The 24,065-nt window shown below is 36.6% G+C and overlaps 1 protein-coding gene across 2 annotated transcripts in view; it reads right to left on the bottom strand.

The window, feature by feature from the left end:
• The window catches only part of NAV2 (neuron navigator 2), a 442,768-nt gene that overhangs the window by 148,685 nt on the left and 270,018 nt on the right, over nucleotides 1–24,065 (bottom strand). The gene's annotated exons all lie outside the window — the stretch shown is intronic.

Below are 24,065 nucleotides of genomic sequence, written 5' to 3'. Positions count from 1 at the left end.
AACAGAAAAGCAGATGTTCCAAGATCCCCCAAAAAGAGAAGCATTTGTCATAAAGTACTTTTAAGGAGAGGAAAGTGATGTGAAACAATGTCCCAAAGGTATTTGTTGGACTCACTAAGGATAATATAACTAAGGATTTGGGTGATTTAATCAAATTCAATTCAGTTCATTTCAGGTATTCTAGAACAAATGGAATGTTTTCTATGACTAATATAGTATCTGAGAAACTGTAGCCCAGTATGCATATCAACAGTTTGAAGTAATATTATAAACAGTGTCAAGTGTCATTATAAGCAGAATCAGAAAATTTGGCTTTCAATCATGGTTCTACTACATGTGCAATTTTGGGTAAATTACTTAACCTCTTTATGACTTCATTTTTCCTTGTAAAATTAGGGTTTAAGAAAAAAGGCCTCGTTAACCAATAAGAAAATCTAAGTTAAAACAACTTCATGGCCAAGATGCTTAGAGTTGAAACAATCAGTTTTTGAAGAAGTGTGGAAAGACAGATACACAAATATAATTTTGGTGGAGATATGAATTGTTACACTGAATCCTGAATCCTGAAAACAATTTAGAGTTTTAGGGAGAAAAATCCCTGTATCTCTTGACTCGGAGTATTTATTCCTGGTAAATACGCTATAGCACCAGAAAAGTCAATTAAAGGGAAAAAAGGGTCTTCATTTAACAAGATATCTATAGTAGCCCCTTTTCTGGCCTACAAAAATAGGGAAGTAAGTACCCACTAACTGGAGAATATGTGGTATAGGTGAATGTAATAAAATGTGGTAATATGAATGCAATGGAACAGTGTGGTATCACAAGAACATGAGGAATTCAGAGAATAGGAAGAAGTAATGCAGAAGGAAGAAAGTACCGAGAGAATTACCTGCACAATGGTCCTATTAATGTAAATGAAAACAATACTAAAAGGCAAGTAAATTGAGAATAGTTGAATTTTTAAAAATTTTGGTTAAAGGGAAGAGAGAAGGAAACATATATCCTCCCTTCTCTATAAAGAAATGAGGGTCTATGGTTGTATACTAGCATCTATGTTGTGCAGTGGATAGAGCACTGTGCTTGGAGAATGGGAGACCTGAATTCAGATCTAGCTGCAGACACTAGTTGTGTGACCCTGGACAAGTCATTTATCTGCTTTAAACCTCTGTAAATTGTAACTATAAAATGAAGGTGAAGGATTGGATGTGATAGCCTATATGTTCCTTCTCCTATAAATCTGTAATCCCATAAATACCTCGTTTGCTGCCAGAAATAGTTGCTTTTTTAGTTAGTTTTGCTTTAGGGTTTTTATTTTAAGATTGGGTTCACTAAAAAAAAAGGGGGGGAATTAAAAATATTTAAAGAAAATTTTGCACTAATTGATCTCTAAGGACCGATAAAACAAAACAAAACAAAACAAAAAAACAGGGAATTTTAAATTAAGAATTTTTTAAAAAAAATCTCCTTATAGAAATAAATTTTTCCATCTTTCCAAGTAATATTAATGTTTTATGATACTCACAAGAAGAAAGATATCCCAAGCATTTCTTAAACACCTACTATGCTCCAGGTAGTGTGCTAAGTGCTTTACAAATGTATTTCATTTTGTGACAATTAATCATGAGGACCTCATTCATTTGTTCTAAGAGTGGAAAAGGAATACAACATAAAGAACAGCTGGCTCAAAATTGGAAGAAATCTGGGGTTGAATCCTAGTTCTGACACCTGCTGTGTAACCTTAGGTTAGTTGTTTAGCCACTCCAAGTCTCAGTTTACTCATCTGCAACATGAACATATGTATACCTCAGAATGATTTTTGTACTGATAACAAACAGCAGAGAGCCACCAAAGCTTGGAAAGAGGAAATGGCTTCCTTTCCAATCACTCAAAAACATTTCAGCAACAGTTAGAAACATAACCTACCGGGAGATTTACCAGGCCATTTTGCAAAAGGTAGTTTGGAGTTTACATGATTTACAAACTATGCAGTTTCAAGAGTTTGACCAAACAGCCTACAGTAAGAGAGAGGAATGGCTGTTTCCTTGTACTCTTCCCAAGTTATATTCTATTTGGTTATATCTAGTTGTTTTTTGATTGTGTCTAACTCTTTGAGCCATTTGGCTCATTTGGGGTTTTCTTGGCAAGGGTATTAGAGTAGGTTGCTATTTCTTCAGTTTATTTTACAGATGAGGAAATTGGGCAAATAGGGCTAAGTGACTTGCCTACGGTCACACAGCTAATTAGTGTCTGAGGCCAAATTTGAACTCAGGAAGATGAGTCTGGCACACTATTTACTGCCCCATTTACTTTTAGCATCATTAATCTCTCAAATATTTGGAGTTCTTTTATCTCAATTCTATTATTAATCCTTTGTGTGTGTGTGTGTGTGTGTGTGTGTGTGTGTGTACATATTCACGAAGCTTCTGATGAGAATTATGAGACTTTAGAGACACTCTCTAACTTCCCCATAGAAGGATTCTACTAAAGCAATCACAAAGATCTACTCAGTTTGGTGAAGGGCTGGTAGGGAGATGGTATATTGAGGACAGATGTTTTCATGGAAGGGACAAAGTGTACTGGATTTGAACTTAGAAAGCCAGAATTCTAATGTTGCTTATGTCACTTGCTGCCTGTGTCAGCACTATCTCTTTGTCCATCTGTTTCTTTATCTATAAAATTCTAATGTTAGACAAGATGATTTCTAAGGTCCTTTTCAGCTTGAAAATCCTGCAGCCCCATGAGTCCTTATTTTGGGTTGCCTCCCTAACAGCATGCCTGAAGACCTCAGATGCCTGATGTTTGTCCCTCTTTGGGGACATTAATTATCATCGTTAACCATAGACAGATGTAGGCTGCATCTGTGCCATACCGAAACAACCAGTTACTTTGTCCAAACCAGTCCCAAACCAATTGTTTGTGGTCGCACAGACAAAACAACTTGGTGATGGACTTATTTTTCTTGGGGGTTCCAATGATATGTGGATTTAGTCATAAATACGATTCAGCATAATCTTCTTTTGGAAGGATGGCATTAAATAGGGTCACTTTTTCTTCACTTTAGTCTATTCTTTCCTGTAATGTGGACAAATGTGCTACCTAAGTCCTGTAGAAATACAGACCTGAGATGCCCCCGTGATGTGAGAGGATGAGGAAAAGAAATCTGGTGACAATTGCAAAGTGTAGTCTATGGGTAAGGGGGACTAACTCTTAGAACAGGAATATCTTTTCAAGAGAATGAGGAGGAAGCTCTGAACCACACACAAAGATTTGTCCCATCCTAAGAGGAAGTTGACTTAGAGTTTTATAAACCCTGAATAGCAGCCCCCAAATAAAGAATTTTCAAAGTAAGAGGTTTTGTCAAACAACAAAGCAAATTCGGTTTTCATTTCCCTAAGTTATATTTCTCATTATGGAGAATATCAGGAAAAAACATTCCCAGATTTGCAGTTACAAAGACTCAGGCGTACAGATGAGGCACAAAACTCTTGCTTCATATTAAGGGCTGAGCCCAGAGCCAGTGAGCATTCCAGAAATGGAATGCCGAGACACGCTTCAGCAACCCAGCCATGATAACAACCATGTGAAATGTGATTTTATCCCAAAATGATCACTGACAAAACTGGAAGGGCTCAGGGCAGATGCAGGCGAATGTGCTGACTTGGCTTGTCAATTGCTGATGGGAATTCTGACCTGCCTTTATTTGGGGAGATGAGAGTAGGGAAGGAGAAAAGCCATGATAAATCGGACTCCTTTGGCTTTTTAACAGAACAAAGGACTGAGGATATGAGTGTAGACTCAGAGCTACAAAGAACATTAGAGACAGGCTAGTCCAGTTTATTTTTCCATTTGACAAATGAAAGAGCTGAAGCCCATGTTAGTTTGTTAGTTAAGTGACTTGCCTATGGTTATCCAGGTAGTGAGTGAGTGAGTGAGTGGATGAGTGACAGAAGCTGGGATTTTGCTTTAGCTTTTCCATCACCACAGCAAATGCTGTTCCCATTGTGCCGTACAGCCTTCCAAAGGACATGGTCAAATATGACAAGTCTGATTTCCCTTTCTTATTTCTACTTAAAGGCTTGTGTTAGAATTTAGGGCCTAGTAGAAGGAAGTATAATAAAGTATGATAAAGAGAAAATTAACATTTTTAAAATGATATATATTTTGGGAAATTATGAGGAGTACTATAAACTCCCCTACCCCTAAAGTCACTTAGGTCATGACAGAATTTAGATTTGAACCCGAGTTTAATAACTCTTTTCTACTGTAAAATGCTGCCTTCCACTGGACATATGTTATGGCACTTGAAATATGTCCATTCCTTTGAGGCCACTGGAAGCAAACAAAAAGGACAATAAATTATTAGAGAAGTCATGGAAGAGATTTGTACAGTAAGCAACGTGGCCTTTGTGTAGATTGTATGACCTTTGAGATTTTAGGATACCACATATTATCAACCACTTTCTATAGTAATTGAGTTTGTGCAAAATTCTTCCTTCCTTCCTTCTTTTCTTCCTTCTTTCCTTCCTTTCTTCCTTTCCTCCCTCCCTCTCTCTTTCTTTCCCTCCCTCTTTTCCTCTTTCTTTCCTTCCTTCCTTCTTTCCCTCCTTCCTTCCCTCCTTCTTTTCCTTCCTTCTTTCCTTCCTTCCCTCCCTCTCTTCCTTCCTTCCTTCTTTCCTTCCTTCCTTCCTTCCCTCCTTCTTTCCTTCCTTCTTTCCTTCCTTCCCTCCCTCGCTTCCTTCCTTCTTTCCCTCTCTCTCTTCCTTCCTTCCCTCGCTCTCTCTTCCTTTCATCTTTCCTTCCTTCCTTCCTTCCATTTTTCCTTCCTTCCTTGCTTCCTTCCTTCTTTCCTTCTTTCCTTCCTTCCTTCCCTTTTTGCAGCATTATTGGGGTTAAGCCACCAGGGCCAACACAGATAGTAAGTGTTAAGTGTCTGAGACTAGATTTGAACTCAGATTCTCCGGACTAAGACCCGTGCTCTACCCACTGTGCCATCTAGTTGCCCCAAAGTTCTCTTTTTCAATAAATACCTAAATTTCAATGAAAATTCCGTATTTCAATTAAAACACATTCATTTGAAAATCCCTCACAAGCAACCGAGAGCGAGCTAATTCCTCAAGTAGTGCAGGTGTGATAAGAACGAAACCTCAGAAAGCCTCGGGGTGGTGACGAACACTATTCCGCTGGGAATCCCAAGTGCCGAATATCCCCCCTTGGGGTGATCTGGGCTGGCAAGGCACCGGACAGCGGCCCCTCCGTTTCCTGGGGCAGCCTCAGAGGTCTCGCTCCGGATCAAACCAGGCAAACGAGCATTTATTAAGCACCTACTGAAAACACCATGTGAGGCCCTGGGGGCCGTGCAAGGTGCTGACACGTGAAGTTCGCAGCTGATGCAGAGAAGGAGCATTAGAGCCTTTAAGTTGTAGTTTCCTTCTCCTCTAGGAAATAAATAATTAGTGCCGGAGTTTAATGAGGAGTTGGGAGCCCCATAATGTTTGCTTTGTTAGCTCTTTGTTGCGCTGCCAAGCTACTGAATGATTTGCTCATTATCCTTTCCCCCAGTTCTTTAACTGGCGCTGGAGCCTCGGCACAGGAGAACTGGCACCAGACCGCTCCGCTAGCCCAGAGACAACGTCTCCCTGAAGGAGGGAGAGGCCCTCAGTGCGGGCAGGAGCAGGGGCGGGCAGAGCCGAGGGCCCGGGCTCTCCGACGGGGGCATCCACACCTCGTGCATCTGCGGGTGTATCACGTGTGTGCATGTTCACATCTGTGCCGTCAGATTGTCTGTGCTCTGCCATGGTTCTTCAACTTCTACTTTAAAGATCCTATGATTTGCTGTTGGATTCCATTATAAACTTAAACACTAGCAGGCAAGAGAATTCTCCCTTCTTTCCACCTCATACACACACGAATGCTCATACACGCCCACAGCTACATATATACATGCACAACACGTACGCAACATACATATACATGTGTACATGCTTATACACACCCCCATGTTTTATACATATTCATATACATGCTTATACACACACCTATAACTACATACACACACACACATGAATGCTCACATAAACCTACAGCTAGATATATACATGCACAACACGTACATGGCACACACATATATGTACATGCATATAGCTACATGCATGCTGCACATGCATGTAAATATGCACACAAGGCTTATATACATACCTATAGCCACATGCAAACACAAACACACGCTTACATTACATATAGCTACACATATGCACATATATACTTGTGCATGCTTATATACATACCTATAGCCACATGCAAACACAAACATAAACACACACTTACATTACATAGAGCTACACATATGCACATATATACATGTGCATGCTATACATACCTATAGCCACATGCATACACGAACATAAACACACACTTACATATACATATAGCTACACACGTGCATAATTACACACAAACCTATAGCTACATATATACATGAACATAAACATATATGCTTGTATATACCTACATATAGCTACCCATATACACATGTGCATGCTTATATACATACCCATAACTACATATATACATGCAGAAGCAATCTATACCCATTATACACACACACACACGTACATGCTTATCCCTATAACTATATATACATGCAGATGCACAATACACATGTACATACCTACACACATTTATACACATACATGCTTATATGGACACATATAATTACAGATTTACATGCACATACACACCCACTATATACACGCATATACACGCTTACCCCTATAGCTATATATACATGCAGAGGCAAACATACAATATACATATACATATATATGTATACATGTGCATACTTATAGCTTATGGTTTCCAAAGTGCCATCCTTACAAACAATCTTGAGAATGAATCCAAATAATATCATTGCCCACGTATAGATGGAGAAACTAAGGCATTGAGAGGCTAACTAGCTTGCCCAAAGTCACAAAATTAACAAAGTGTCAGAACTAGGGCTAAAATCCAGGGTTTCTAACTCCAAAAATCAATTAATTTTCTCCTCTATCTGTTTTTGGCAGAGATAGTTTGGGTACCTCATATTTAAGAGCCAGCATTTCATAGATCTTGCTCTAATCATACCAAACCAAATAATTAAAAACAACCACAATATTTGATATTCATATAATGCGTTAAAGCTTGCAAATTTACCCATATGTGTGCTACACACATAACCACAAGTGTGCATACACACATATGCATATTTATGTATTTATGAGGATCTGAACTGATGTTTTCTGACACAAGTTCACAGTTCTAGTTATCACCCCATTCTGCCTCTTTTTCTAATATGCTTTCTTTCCTTCCCCCCCTTTCTTGTATTTTTGTGCCATCTGAGGGCAAGGTAATATTTTGAAAAAAAAATTTTTTTTCAGTGTTTCAGAACATTATTCTTTTTATAACTAAGTCATCCCAAATTGGCAGTTACCTGTCAAACAAGTTCTAATAGTCATTCAAGTTTACAGTCAGGACAGAAATCTGAGGTCACTGCACCTACAACAAAAGAACTTTATCTACAAAAAACTACATCCTGTATCCACGCAATAGAAACTATCCATGAAAGAGCTTTGAAATCTAATGCAAACTGAACTGACAGAAAAAGACATTCATCACAACTTTTTGACTTTCAGGCCTAATAATAAAAGTGTTCTTGCTTGTCCAAGTATGATGACACAGCTTTGGAAATCCCAGTGAAACTGGATGAACGAGAACATTGCACACCATGTTTTGAAAGTTTAGAGTTCAATATATTCTTAAAAATTAATACAAACTGTATGTACTTCCATGACTTTAAATAATTATAAATATAATATCCCTTTGTCAATAATATGAAGAAGAGAGACGGAAGAATTAACTTGTTGCCTTCTAGTATATATCTAGTTTGTAATGGAACCCTATAGCATGATCATAGATCTAAAGATCAACAAGTTCTGTACACATAATACCCCATGTTTATATAATATAAACACGTGTGTGAATACACATAGTATTAAACAGAGACCAATAAAAGTGGCATTCAATGAGGAAAAATCTGGAAACTTCATGCAGTTTTCCATAATGTCCCCATTTCTCAATAATTAAACTTTCACAGTGATGTAAGGTGATTCTTTACATCCCTATTATATAGCATGAGATTCCACTCATTACCCAGGTTTATTGCCAAGTCAAATTAGTTTCTGAACAAAGCTGAAAGTATCTCTCTGTTAAGTTTGTACTTTTTGGAAGCTAGATGGTTGGGATGGTACACTGGGGTGAGAGAAGGACAAAAAGACAAAGTATTCTAACAAAACTGCTAAACTCCTTAAAAAGGAAGCTGGCTTTTATGAAAGACAAGTAGCTGCTCCTTGTTTTTTTATTCCAGGGAGGAAAGGAGAGTATTTGAAATGCCAAAAAAAAAAAAAAAAATCAAATGAACAACAACAAAAAGTTAGGTTGAGCCAAGAATGAGCTGACATTTTTGCAGCTCATTTAGGAGAACCCCCTCAGTATTTTACTATAGAAAACATTTTGAAACAGCTTTTCTTTATGAATGCTTCTCTACTTAGAAGTTGAGGTTAATGATTCAAGCATGTTTCATTTCCCAAACACTTTTTTTTAAATGACAAGCCTGGAAAAATAGAATCTCAGGTTAATTCTAAAATTTGGCAAACAAGGAATCTTTGTATTTTCTAGTCTAATCCCCCTCCAACTCGAAATAGAAATATATATGTACATATATGTATATATATATATTTAAAAAACCCTAACCACTTGCAGTTATTAAAAATAAAAACCTTACTAGTAGTCCACATACAAGAGGATGCTGTGCTATTGAGAAACCAACTTCCTTTTGAGAGAAAGTCCAAAGTTAGAATGGCTTTCCCAGTTCCATTTTCTGGTAATCAGATTTTTAACCACAGTCAAATTCAACTTAACAATAGTTTTTGTCAAAAAAATTTTGATGTATTTCCCTGTCACATTCAATTCCTATTTGGCTCTATTCCATCCAAGCAGTTATAATTTTGTTTGTTTTTTGCTCAGATGGCAAAAACTGAATGGGAACACTTGGCAGTCAAAGTGAAAACCCACCACATTCTAGTGAAAACATGGACTTCCATAGAGTAGCCAATAAGTCACATACCTTTTTAGTGTGCACCATCTTGCTTTTCATCCCACTGTTTGCTAGGATCGTATCTCTTCAGAAATTCTATCCAGATTTATTGCTTTATTTTTTCTTTTTGAAAAAAAAAATCCTTTCAAGAACTAGAATTGATATATACAAGGAAGTTTTTCTGTCTTTTAAATTAGACCCAAAGTAGTCCCTTTCTGTTTCTCTCTGTCTCTGTTTCTCTCTTTGTGTCTGTTTCTCTCTTTTTTCCTCTTCCTCTTCCTCTCTCTTTCTTCCTCTCCCTGTATCTGTCCTTCTCCCTCTCTGGCTAAAACACAGCTCTGCTCCAGGCAGGAAAGACCCAAAACCAGCCAAGCAATCAGCTGGCCCTGGCTGCTGTGTAATTACTTTTAAGCCAGTAAGGAGTCAATGATTAGAAATATTCATGGCCCAGATAGCCTTCCCTCAGCATTTCTGCTTTCCTTCTATCACAGTGTCCTTGCTAGTAAAGAATTCAGCTGACCTGGGAAGCCAGACTCAATTATTTGGTTCACAAGAGGCAGGAAGAAAAGGCTGCAACAGAAGTAAATTAGCTCTCTGAGTCTGTGCCCCGCCTGGCTTGCTCAAGAACAACAGTAAGATTCCCTCTGGGGTATATTACAAAGACGTTGCTAAGCTAGGAAAATGAGGGACCAGACTATTCTCAGTCTTGTCTATGGGGACAAGATGCAATTGAGCGAAAAAGAATGGTGGGGGTAAGGGGGCAATCAAAAGGCATGGCTGAAGGGGCTTTAGACATCACCCTGGCTAAGGTGACTGCTCTTACCTCTCACTGAGGCTCACTGGGACATTTAGGGGATTGGATATGAGCATAATACAGTGGCTATTTTCCAGCGTTTAATGTTGAGCACTTGGAAAGAGACAGCAGAGAAATCCTGAAGGTTTCCTTTTTACCAACATCACCCAAAAATTCCATCTCACGTCTAAAATTCCATGAAGGTAATTCCTGATCAAGAATGTTATTCTCATATGGGAATTTTTACAAATACTTTTAATGTGACTTTTTTTTTTTTAAAGAAGTGACTCATTCCTGACATATGTCATTATTTGAACTGAAATGTCATCATGAATTTTAACACAGAGAGGCTATCCATGTGACGGCTTCTGATAATGACAAAGTAAATCTGCTTAGATTTCTAAGTTTCTCTGGTCAGTTGGGGAGAGTGTTTGCTTTTTGGCTCGACAGTATTAAAATATGTACAAAGTGCTTAAATCTTTTATGGGACTTCTTATAATGTAAATGAAAAAAGGAATTTTTATGTTATTTTTGTAATGTTTTTATTTTACATATTCTTTGGTGCCATCTGCTTATAGAAGAAGAAGAAAAAGAAAGAAGAAAGGAGAAAGGAGAAGAAGAGGAAGAAAAGAAGGAAGAGTGGGAAGAGGAGGAAGGTGAAGGGGAGGAGGAAAAGAAGAGATGGAGCACCAGGTATCAAATACTATACTGTTTTGAAAAATGTTGTTTGAGAAAGCTGAACAACTACATATCTGGAATTTGGTTCCTTATTATGGTTCAAGAGTCCATTTCTGAGATATGTAAGAAGTTAAAGAATCCTCTTCCCGCTCTTCCTCCTCCTCTTCTTCTTCTACTTTCTTCTTTCTTCTTCTTCTATAATCCATAGGAAATTTCTGCAGGTTTTTCCTGGTCTTCCCAGCTACATACCTTCCCTGTTTAGATTACCTTTACCTTTTCTCTATGAATCTTTATGTTACTAGATATTTACATTTATTCCTCCCCCCATAGAATGTACACTTATTAAAGGTAGAGCATTTTTTTTGCCTTAATACCTGGCACCTAGCAAGTCTTTAATTAACTTTCTTTCCCCCAACTCTCAAAAAAGCAAAATGATCACAATACCAATTTTTCAAAGCAAAATTCAAGAATAAAATGATCTTGACAAAGATGATTTGCAAGGATTTCTTTTCATTAGCATTCATTAAGATCCTTCTCATAAATCAATCAATTAACAAGCATTATTAAAGACTTACTATGTGCCAAGCATTGGAGATGCAAATACCAAGTATGAAACAATCCCTACTCTCAAGAAACTTACATGATCTAGTGCAATGAGAGCGAATGAAAAGAGATCGACTCCTCAGAAGATAAAGCAGAAACTGAATTCTGCCACCAAAAATGGTTTGTTTTTGGCACATCACTTTATACTTTTGTTGGTTAGTTTCCTCCAAAAACCCAAAATGATCATGGCATAGATGCTTTGCTAAGATTACTTTTCATTGGAATCCATTAATTAATTCTTTCAAAGCGAAATCCACAATCCATTTTGGTTGAGAACAAATGATTGTTACTGAATGCATGGCAGAATAAGGATTTATATTTCACAGATGATAACAGAGTTTTTGGGAATCAATTTTAGTGCTTTTAAACACCAATTACGTTATGGCTTTTTCCATGGATTCCTACATGGTAGTGACTTGACAATTTTTTTTTTAAACAAATGTGAGGATAGCAGCATTTCAAAATTGAAGGTTAGTATGTAAAATAAATATTAATTATCAGAATCTCTTTATATTACTAATAAAAATAATCAAAAAAGACAGAAAGAGAAAATCCACTTAAAATAATTGCAGACAGTATAACATACTTAGGAATCTCCCTTCCCAGACACATATAGGAAATATATGAATACAATTACAAAATGCTTTTCACAAAGACAGAGATAAAACAGCTGAAGAAATATTAGTTGAACATTAGTAGATTGAGCTAATATAATAAAAATGAAAATTTGCCTAAATTTATTTACTTATTCAGTACCATGTCAATAAAAGCTACCAAAGAATTATACTACAGAGCTAGAAAAATAATGACAAAATTCATCTGGAATAACAAAAATGTAAAGAATAACAAAGTAATCAGTGGGGGGGGGGAAGTGATGGAAGGAAACTTAGCATTAGCTGATTTCAAACTACATTACAAAATGATAATCATTAAAACAGTCTGGTACTGAGCAAGAAATAAAATGTTTGATCAGTGGAATGAAATAGGTACATAACATATAGAGGTAAATGATAAAAGTAATCTGGTGTTTGATAAATTCAATACTTGATGGTAGGTAGATCACAGAGATCTACAGATAATGTGATGATTTCCAAGGTTCAACTGTTGTGCTAAGAGATCCTAACAATAAATGGGAACTCTTCCACCTAGGCAGTCATGTGGTACAATGAATTATCAGTCACATAGTCAATAATCATTTATTAAACTTACTGCTTACTAAGTTTTAAAAATAAGCTATTATGTACCAGATACTGTGCCAAGTACTGGAAATACAAAGAAAAGCAAATCTAGTCTGTTCTGAAGACTCACAATCTGAGTTACAAACAACTATACAGAAATAAGAAAAACATCAATAGTGGGAAGGCACTGGAATTAAGAAGGATTGTGAAAGGCCTTTCTGCAGAAAGATGGGATTTTAGCTGGGACTTTAGGGTTATTAGAGATTCAGGGTGATCCAAAGAAAGTGATAGAAATCATTGATGATTCTTTTGCACCTTTTTCTTTGAGCTGTTTGATCTCTCAGGTAGCAGTCACCATTGTAATAAAAAAAATCTGGATTATGTCAGTGTACAGTTTGGAGAAATTCTACATACTTATTTCTAAAAATCCAGAAAGAAGAACCTAATCTACTGCCCAGAATAGATATTATATGTGTTTAACCTATATCAGAGTGCTTTCCATCTTGGGGAAGGAAGAAGGCAGAGGGAGGGAAGAAGAAAAATATGGAACTCAAAATCTTTCAAAAATAAAAGTTGAAAAGTTTTCTTTGCATTTAATCAGAAAACTATAAAATACTATTAAAATAAACAAACAAAAAAGGAGGGAAAGAAAAGATAAAAAGATAACCCATTTAAACCTTTCTCCTTTGATTTGGGGTGTTTTTTAAAATAAAACTTTGAGCTCTCTTTTCTCAATAAAGTAAAATACATCCTTTTCTGGAATTTCTAACTAACTTGATTTTTTCATGAGACAATTAAAATTTAACATCATTATAAAGCTATTTACTGAAAGTAATAATGATAATGATAATAATAACTTATTTTTATATCCCCTCTTAGGTTTAATAAGATCTTTCCTCATGATAGCCCTTGTGACATAGATAGCATTCAACTTATAGACTGAAGCCTAAAAAATGAGATGATGTTGATTTTCAGAGAGGTTTAAATCATCAGAATCAGGACTCAAATCCAGACCATCTAATTCTAATTCTAGTGATTTTTACATTTTGTGACTCTATGATACTGGCACTGATTCTAGAAGAGGATGTACTTTACTTTGTTGAGAATACAGAGACCATAAAATATTATGAAAAAAAAAAACCATCTCAAAACATTATATGGTTTTAGATGAGAAATTTCACTATGAGATGCCACCCAATAGTTTAATGAATTCCATATGTTAGAATGACTCCAAAAAACTAAAGGATTAATCAAGGTAGTTATTTCATAAATGTTTCATTTATAAGTTCCACCAACAGCAAGAAATCATCACATCAATGATTTATCATTCAGGTCTCTGAATACTCATTGGGATAAAGGAGAAATATATCTATATAATATATGAAGTATCTGCTAATGAATTCTGTGAAAATATCCATCAAAATAGTTGTTTGGTATTTTCTAGACAAAATAACTAACTTCTCCCTTTCATCCATCTTTTACCAGTTACTTTTGTATAAGACTAAACAGCAGCCATTACAAGAATAGAACTCAATCTTGTTTCTGTGAAGTCAAAACCATTGGCTTTAATTTTGTGCTAATTGAAGGAATATTTCACATTATTGGGCCAAACAACAATAAAGTCAAGACATTCCTGGTGATTGTCCTTCATCCCCCCAATGAGCCATCCTCTTCTGCTCCTACTTCACCACAATGATACTGACTTCAATTAAGAAAAAAAGAAATTCACTCCTTCATAATAGGGGAAAAGGCCTACATATTCTTTTCTGGATGGTAGTCTATTCACAATTCTTTTAAATTTCCCCAAAGACCATCTTTAGAAGCTGAATTTGACTAGGAAATCAAACTACTAAATTGCTCCTTATGTATAAGGCTCCAATTGCTAGCCCCTCTCATTTAGACAGTTAATCAACAAGCATTTATTAAGTGTCTACCTTGCAACAAGAACTTTCCTTGAAAAATTTACAATCAAGTGGATGAAATGACATATTTTTTAAAAATGTATAAACAAGTTTATGCACATAAAACATACAGAAGTTAGGGACTAAAATTAAAAGAGCATAGGAAATGATTCTTATAGGAATGAGCAGGAGCTCAGCCATAGCCTGTAACTTCAACAACTCTATTCTCCATCCTGGAAACAAGGGCAACTACCAACCTACCTCTACCAGGTCTGGTCTCTATTTTGTAAGATGAATCAGCAATGACCCTGACAATTCCTGCTTCTAGTGTCTACCTAGGAGACCCTAGGACATATGTTGCTACTACAAACACAAGCCCAAAAGAAGAAAAATCAAATGGGGTAGTGAACTAAAAATAGAAACAAGAGGTTCTAAGTCTATATCAGTAGCCCAATATCATAATTGTTTTATAAAGGAAAAAAGTAAGGAAAATGAAAATAATAATAATGGTAGCAACGCATTTATGTAGAACTTTAAGGCCTGCAAAAGTCTATTATCTTCATTGTTGCAGAAACCTAGAGAGATGTTACCATACAGAACAGTCACACTTGACATTAATCCCAAGAAATAAAAAAATGAGGAAAAAACTATTTAAAAAATAAAAAAAAAGAATAAAAAGTAAAAAGCTTGAAAAAAGCATATGTAGGAGAAATAGTTAGAAAAACTTCCCACAATGGACAAAGTCATGTTACCCCATAAACTGAAAAAAATTCATAGGGAACTAGCATGGAGTAATCCTAAATACAAACTGTCCAAAAGGACAGTTGATAAATTTCAATTCAATTTTTTGAAGCACAAAAAGAGGTCTTTGAATGTTGATTTTCAAAAATCCTACCAATTAGTATAACCTTGGCTTCAACAAATACACAGGAAAGTTGAATAATTTTAGAATACATACACAAACATACAAAATATATATACATATATATACACACATATACATACATATATGTATATAAATATACATAAGGCACATAGTGTTGAAAAATTAGTATCCTGTTAGCTTACACATGTCACTTGAAGACAAAAGACCATTTTAAAAATAAGAGATTTAAAAATTTCCCAGTAAAAATGAACTATTAAACTATTAACTCTCTCTACTGGCTGAATAGGCTGACTGAAAGATCAATTCTTAAATTGAAACATTATAAGCTTATTGTTCCATATGATGAAGGTCTCAAAATAAGATTTGCAAACTTTTATATACATTACAAAATAAAAATGATAGCTTTAGTTTAAAATTTATATTATGCATTGTGATAATTAAAAATAGAAAAAGTGTTAAAATAAATATTTATTTTTAAATGGCAATTAAAGACAAACAAAAAATAAAATTCAGTAAAAAGGAAAGGAGCTGAAAATCTTGGGGACAAAACATCCATCTCTACAAAAAGTTGGGGAAGGGAGATTAAGCATTAAGAAAGAAAAAAAGAGATAATAAATGAAAATACATAAAGTCACTTTGGCTCATTGATCATTTTAATAACAGAAATCAGGTACTGAGTGTTATAATCCAAATGTACTGGTTCCATTGTTATCTCTGAAAATTAATTGCTATATAAATGTTGGCAAATCTATTTAATTTCATGTTTATTTGTCATCTTCTTTCTCTTTCATCTTTAAATGTTTTGAGGATTGTATGGCTTAGCTGGATATCCTGTCAAATTTTCTGCAGTTGTATTGCTCTCTTTATGGCTTTTGATTGTTTATAAAGTGATAGTATTTATACTCTTCTATCTTCCTCTTATATAATATTTTGCATGTCTTCTGGAAACTCTTAGTCATCTTAGCTAACATCTTGCTGTACTTAGGAAGGAGTGCAGGACTTTTGAGGCTAAGGATCTTTGATTACACTTCTCTAGGAAACGCTGATAAATAGTGAAGGTCTTTCCCTTGATCGATTCTCTGTTGTTTTGCAGTCACCAGTTTACTTTAAAATATTGAATTAGACCATTGTAGTTACATGTAGTGCTATATCATATTAATTATTTCTTTTACTTTTGTGTTATCTTTTGACCTATACTCTTAGCCAAACTGACTGCATTAGATATTTGATTCTCAAATGATTCTGAAACCATTAACTAGTCAGAAGTCTGATAAATTGAATCAATAAAGTTCCTCCTTTGACAGTTATTCCTTTTCTTATTCACACTATCAAATTGACTCCTCCACAGCACAACTACCACAGGTTCAAGGTACTTTGTGGCTCTAAGCTCAAGGTTATGTATCACTAATTTCCAAGATACTGTCCGACCCCCTTAAATCTTTTTAATATCATTTTTTCTCATAATTGAGAATACAAGAACCTCACGATTTCTAAAATGTTCAAAATGGCAAGTGATTCACATGAATAGGTGTAAATAAGTTGTTTTATATCATAAAAAATGGCTTATGTATTTAGTAGCATTAGGTATTTCATCTAGGAAGTAGATCAGAAAGGAAGATGAGAGGGTCATTTAGCAAGAGGGAACAATTAAAGATGATTAGACCACAGTGGTACCATAAAGTTGTTTAAAGATGTAGAAGTTTCCATTATATGTAGATCCTTTATGAAGGATAGGAATGAGAGAGAGATACACAGAGAGAGAGAGAGAGAGAGAGAGAGAGAGAGAGAGAGAGAGAGAGAGAGAGAGGAGAGAGAGAGAGAGAGAGGAGAGAGAGAGAGAGAGAGGAGACAGAGAGAGAGAGAGAGAGAGAGAGAGAGAATGAGAATGAGAATGAGGGGGGAAGGAAAGGGGAGAGAGGGAGAAAGGGGGAGAAGGAGGAAGGGAAGAAATAGGAGGAGAGAGGAAGGGAAGAAGGAGGAGAGAGGGATGGAGAGAGAAAGAGAGAGGGGGACCAGGGACAAGGAGAGAAGGAGAGAAGGAAGCCATGACAAGTTATATATTTGGGCAGATACTTTATGAAGGATAGACAGAGAGAGAGAGACAGAGAGGGACAGAGACACAGACAGAGAGACAGAGAAGTCATGGATAGATTATGATCTATACCAGTAAGGCAACCCTGAAACAGATAAGATGATACTTGAAATCATGTAATAACATCAGGAATAAATGTAGCAAGTTGAAGAAAAACCACATTATGTGAAAACTTAATAAAAGGTTAAAGAATTTTAAGTTTAAAAAGTGAGAAAATAATATCTATATCTAAACTAACATAAGTGATCTCTTTGCTTTTATTTGAACATTGAATGCATTTGTGGTTCTTGTTTGACTAAGTAAATCTCACTGATTGTGTTATCTCACTGATTCTTAGAGATATCTGGAGTTACCTAGTCTCTTATAGGAAATTCTCAGGTAGAATAATTACCGAGTTAATAAAACACATGCACACAAAATTGTAATTTAAAAATCTATCCATTTAGGTTCAAGGCTGGTGGAAATTAAAAAAAAAAAAAACCTAGGTTCTTATTTATTTTCAACTGAGGCACATAGAGTTTTTCTCATTCAACTGAGGAAAGGAGTTTTCCCCCTATTATTTCTCCTAATGATGCTAAATGTGTAAAACTAAACTTGTCTAGATTTAATTGGGTATTGTAGAAAAGTCTAGGGAGCAGATACTCTGCTCTTTAATGACTGAAATGTTCGTGTTAATGCTGAGACAGAACTATCATCTCCAAAATGAGTTGCTTCTCTCTTTCTTTATGATGCCTCATTATTATGTTAATGCTTAACTACTGGACTCCATTTATGCTCATCATTTCTTCTCCTGCTTATATCCTTCACCCCAAATGAGACAAGCCAGAGTCTACTGAGCAATTCTTTTTGTCATAGTCATTTATTCCGAAATACCTAAGAAAGCATCAAAAAGATCGCAGAGATGGAAAAGGTTTCGGAAGTCATTTAGTCCAATCCATGTCTAAATAGAAACCCCCCCAAAGTGCCCCCAACAAAATGGTCGTACATGTTGTGATGTGAAGTAATAAACAACTCACTATTTACCAAAGTAGTCATCCCTTTTTTTGGAGACAGCTTGAGTCATTTGAAAAATTTTCCTTACATTGACACAAAATCACATTCTCTGGAATTGACACTTCTTGCTCCTAATTCTGTCCTTTGGGACCAGGCAGAACAGGTCTAACCTACTTTCCAAATGACCGTCCTTCGAATGCTCGAAGATATCTATCATGTTTCACTTAAGATATTTCTACTGATGCTCATGTGACATGCTTCTGAAAGCCCATGAATGGACTTAGAAAAATCCTGGATTATTATTAATTATTATTAAATGTCAGGCTCAGAAATGAATACTACGAGATATGTTCTGACGAGGACAGAGAACATCAGGATATTCTCCACCCGTTTTGAACAATTGTTCTCATGAAATTTCATCATATGGTATTTTAACCCATCTCTAATAATAAAGACTGACATTCATATAATGCATTTATGTTTACATAGTGCTTTATATTAAGTCATACATAGCCATTCTATGGGGCAGATGCTATTATGATTCACATTGTACAGATTAAAAAAAATTGAGATATAGAGAGATTAAGTGGCTCAGTTACTCAATTAGTAAGTGTTTGAGATAGGATTTGAATTCAGGATGAATCTTCCTAACTCCAGACCTAGCATTCCATTCTTCCACTTAGTAACCCTTAAGACTTCATATACTCAACCCCCAAATTCATTAATTTTAAGTTTCTTGTGAGTCAACCCAGTCCACTGACTTTCACAAGCTTTTTCCTCCTTATACAACTACAGTTATATGAAGAAGATACTATATTCTGTTATAAGCTCCTAACACATTGGAGTCTGATGAAACCCATGGAGTTTATAGATTTATGTTTTTAAATACATAAGATAAAATACATAGGGATATGGAGGAAACTAATTCTAATGAAATACAATAACCAAAGATTTTCTTTTAAAAAAAGTTTATAGATTCAAGATCTCTTGTAATAGGAAAGAATAGGAAAATGGTGACATGGGAGGAGCATTTCAGACATGGAAGGAAACATTTCAGGAGGTAGCAGAAAATGAGAGAACAATAGACCGACATGTTCTTTCTGAGAATGAGAGTGCTGATATAATCACAGTTTTTAGAGCTAGAGATGAATACGCTATAGAAGTGTATACATATGTAGAAATGATTGGGAAGTAGCATGAGTGGGCTTGCGTTCTGGAGAGAGAAGGTGAATGCTTACAAATTAAAGCTCAGGATACCAAGCATGGTACCCCAAAGTTCAGGTTAGTGGTGGTTTCCCGACAAATCATTCAATCTCTCTGCAGTCTGAGCATTAATAGCCTACAATGTCTTTGCCAATGACCAACATATTCTAAGAAAGCTGGTCGTTGGTTCACATACCATGGTGATAGTAAGGAATCAAACAACATGATTTGAATATGATTTTCTAATTACCACCTGAGCATTACCCAGCATAGTTTTTTTCCCCACTTGGTCACAAGATAAACTTGAAAACTGATTATGTTATTAGAAAATGAGATTTATCTACGTGAAAAAGTAATTCCAAATGATGTGAGCGGCTATATGGTGCTGTGAACAAAGCACACAACTTGGAATCAGGTTCACTGAAGATCAATTCTTGCCTCAGAAACTTATTAGCTTTATGATCCTGATTGAGTCACTTAAGATTTTTGTGCCTCAGTTTTCCTATCTATAAAACAGGGATAATAATCCCATCTGTCTCATAGAGTTACAAAGATCAAATGAGTACATAAATGTGCTGGGGCAAGCCAAGAAATGTTTCAATTATCATTATCCAAGATAGTTTCATCAGCTGGTACTTCCCCTTTTTGTAAAGGCAGTAGCATATTTAATCAGCAATAGTTATTTATCCTGATGGTGTTGGTCTTGTATGCTTGAGGCCTTATCCTTCATCCCATTAGTAGGAAGGCTTATAGGTTTACATGATCTAAGGAGCTTTCAGTCATAGCATTAAGGTTCTGGAATCCCGTTGTTCCTTTTCATGATTTGGTGTTATTTCCCTTAGAAATTGTCCATATGGACCCAAGTCTGGAGAACCAGATCTTGTCCTGTGTGTTTAGGGTAGAATTTTCTGGCTTTAGGTGGGCAACAGGAAGGATGCAGAGAATTGCCCAAGTGGGGACTAATGATGAGGGAAAGATATTGATGATATGTGGTGTTATTGGGCGAGCTGGAAAGTAGAGGACCAAGGTCTTCTCAAAGTTTTCCTTTATAAGCAATAGAAAGTGAACTTTCAGCTCACTGTACTTTGCATCTGCTGTCCTGCTGGGTTTCAACCCCTTGGAACAAGAGGTCTCTTAGTGGAAACCCCTTGATGTCTTCTCCCTCTTTTCTGCCTTCTTTGGTGCATTGTTTCCCCTCCATTAAATTATAAACTCCTTGGGGGTAGGGATTAGCTTTCTTTTTCTTAATTATATTCCCATTACTTAGCATAATGCCTGACATAGCAGGAACTTATTAACTGTAATCAAATTAAATCATATCTTGTCATAGAGAATATGTCTCTTGTCATATCTGACAAGATATCCTCCCTTTCTTTTCATGGGACATAGTTTGAAGTATGAGCTAACAACCAAGGACCTCAGAAAGCAATCCAGGAGAAATCCACAGAGCAAAAGGCTGGGGCAGTAGTACTGCAAAAGTCACTGATGGGAATTATTCTGACAACTGGCTCTGGGTAATTCTGACTTGTCAGTCAGCTTTACTCCGGTGGTCAGCTCCTTGGAGTTGGGTGGTATTCATTCATTGCAATCTGATTCTTTGTAACCTGTTTTGCAGGTTTTTCACAAAGATACAGGAATGTCCTTCTTCAGCCATGTCCTTCAGCTTATTTTATAAATGAGGAAACTGAGGCAAATAGGATTAAGTGATTTGCCCAGGATCACACAGCTAGTAAGTGTCCGAGGTCAGATTTGAATTTAGGGCTTTTTGATTCTCTACTATACCATTTAAAGGATTTTAACAACCTCATATAATTTAGAACTAAAACGATGCTATCTGTCTCTAGTCTCTGGCTCCTCGGTTTCTCTATCAATAATGTGATTCTTTCAGTAATATAAAATAGATCTTGTTTGATGTGAAGATCTGAACTTACTTAACAAATTCAGTGACTTATAGGATCAAAAAGGACCATAAATTCAGAGCTAATGGGAACTTGTTGAACATTGATCATGGAGACATCTTGAGTTTAAGTGGCTTGCCCATGGTTGCACAGCTAAGAATTTGAGGTTGCACTTGAACCTTAACCTTCCTGACAGAAAGCCATGCTCTCTACACTCTATGCCATCCATTTTTAAATTTATTTTTTTGCAATTATCAATTTGTTTTGATCCTCAATTCTTCAAAATGACACTTGATCTACATTTTGCAGACTGAAGATGATTTTCATGAAGGACAAAATAGAAGGAAAAGTCAAGATGCCTGGTTCTCCCTTTTTTTGATGATTCCATTGGCTCTGACCAGTCTGCTCTTTGTGTTCATTTTCTTACTCATTATGTAGCTCAAGTCCCATCCTGATGTTCTTGAGGTGATAATATTACAAAGCTAGACTTAGAAGGCATCTTAGAAGCCATCCAGTCCAATACTTTCATTTTACAGATAGGGACACAGAGGCCCATGGAGACTTGCCCTCCAGGGTCTTGCCCGGGGCCCAAAGTCACTGAAATAGGGAGATGCAGAGCTGAGATATGGACCTAGATCTTCTAACTCCAGATTCAGTGAACTCTTTCCCAGAGCATCACTTACTCTGGGTATTATGGGAGACTTCAAAATTAGAGACATCTTTTGCTGACCAGTTCCCAAAGAGAGGACAGCCCTTTCCCTTGATCCCCCGGGGTTTCACACCCCAGGACCATCCTGAAGACAGAGCTCTGAAAGTTGACATGGGCAGCGAGGGAGCCTGCTTGGAGATGAATGAGAGCCTTTCGGATGGAGACTTTGTTGACACAAGTGTTTCTAATACTATGGTAAAGGCTCATGACACTGAATTGAAATTCAACACTTCATAATACTTTCTAGGCAAAGAAAAGTATGTTTACTCCCTCCTTTCCACAAATTGTCTCCCTGGCAGACTCTAGTGCCTTTTAGCTCTCTTGGCAACTTAGATGCTTTTTGCCCTTTTCCCTTCCCAGAGGCCCCTTCTGGTGCCCTCTGAAATGGCACACGGGGCCTCTGACCCTTCTCAGTGCCCTGTTCCTGGAAGGTCCTTTCCCCCTTCCCTCCCTGCCCCCACCTCTCCCAAGCCCAGAATGCTGCCGTATCAAGTTCTGCTGAAGGTCAGCAAAAAGCTCCTTGCGAGCAGGCCCGGCCCACTGACTCCTGCATGCCCTTTCTCCTCACACAGCGACGGCCACATGGAGACAACACCACATTTATTCTGTTACACGCTTCTGACAACTCCAGTTGGTTTCACCCTTTAAACTTCCCTGCTCAAGTATGTAAGCTTTCCAGCTTCCAAACAGATGAGCGGGAGATTAGATTCGCCAAGCGACGGGAACGGGACGGAGATACGCGCGGAGCCCTCCCCCACCGTCTCAAGGTGGAAAAGCCGAGGCTTGATTTATGGCTGGGACATGTAGGAAGGGCTCCCACACTGGGCTCCTCCTAGATGGAAGCACACTTATTTTATCCCTGGGTCACTGGAGAAACAGCCCCCCCAAGAGTGTCTGGGTGAGCTTGTGATTTGGGACTTGTTGGCCATCTCAAGATAGGAAGGATAAATGTACACTTTCTATAGGATAATAAGATAGGACCCGATAGCATAGTGTAGGATAGGCTAGGATGGGACACCATAGGATGCCATAGAATAGAACACCATAGGATAGCATAGCACAGGGTAGAACAGGACACCTTAGGATGGCATAGGATGGCATAGGATACCACAGGATAGCATAGGATGGCATAGGATACCACAGGATAGCATAGGATGCCATAGGATACCATACAATGGCATAGGATAGCGTAAGATAGCATAGGATAACATAGGATGCCATAGATGGCATAGGATAGCATAAGATATCATAGGATGCCACAGGATAGCATATAATGGCATAGGGTGTCATAGAACAACATAGGATAACATAGGATGGCATAGGATAGAACACCATAAGGTCATCAACTAACTGCTCCATTTTACATAGGAGAAGCCTGAGAAGTTAAACAAAAGATTTATTCAGACATAAGTGGTCTGAGAAGGATTCAAACTCAGGTCTTCTCTAATACCAATGGCAGCCACTAAATGCTACATAAGGATCCCTATGGGTGTATATTGATTTCTAAAACCTCATAATAACCTCATATACACATAACCTACACATATGTATATATACAGTATATACATATTGTATGCACATATCATTACATATCATATACATATGTATGTACACATCTTATATTTTTACACCAAACGTATATAAAAAATCAAACATATCTATACACACATATGTAATATATGCATATATACCATACACATATACATATATGTTTAATTTTTCTTAAATTTATTCTGTTAAATATTTCCTAATTGTATTTTAATCTGATTCAACCTCTGTTGGGCATATTTGGGCTGCCTGTGTATTTGAAACCTTTGCACTCTATCATATTGCCATCTTCAGTGTGAATGATGCAAAAATCATCATAGCATAACTATTAGAATAATAGACCTAGAGATTCTCATTGATGGAGTTTGGAGGTCATTGCAAAGCTCTGATAATTGCCTGGCTTTCTGAACTAACCTCCTTCCAATAAATTTCACTTTACCTAATTACACAGCTAGG

This window comes from Antechinus flavipes, chromosome 6 (genome assembly GCF_016432865.1).
Source record: "Antechinus flavipes isolate AdamAnt ecotype Samford, QLD, Australia chromosome 6, AdamAnt_v2, whole genome shotgun sequence".
NCBI lineage: Eukaryota > Metazoa > Chordata > Mammalia > Dasyuromorphia > Dasyuridae > Antechinus > Antechinus flavipes.
The sequence above is the reverse complement of the archived record's forward strand: the minus strand, read 5'-3'. Positions and strand labels throughout refer to the sequence as shown.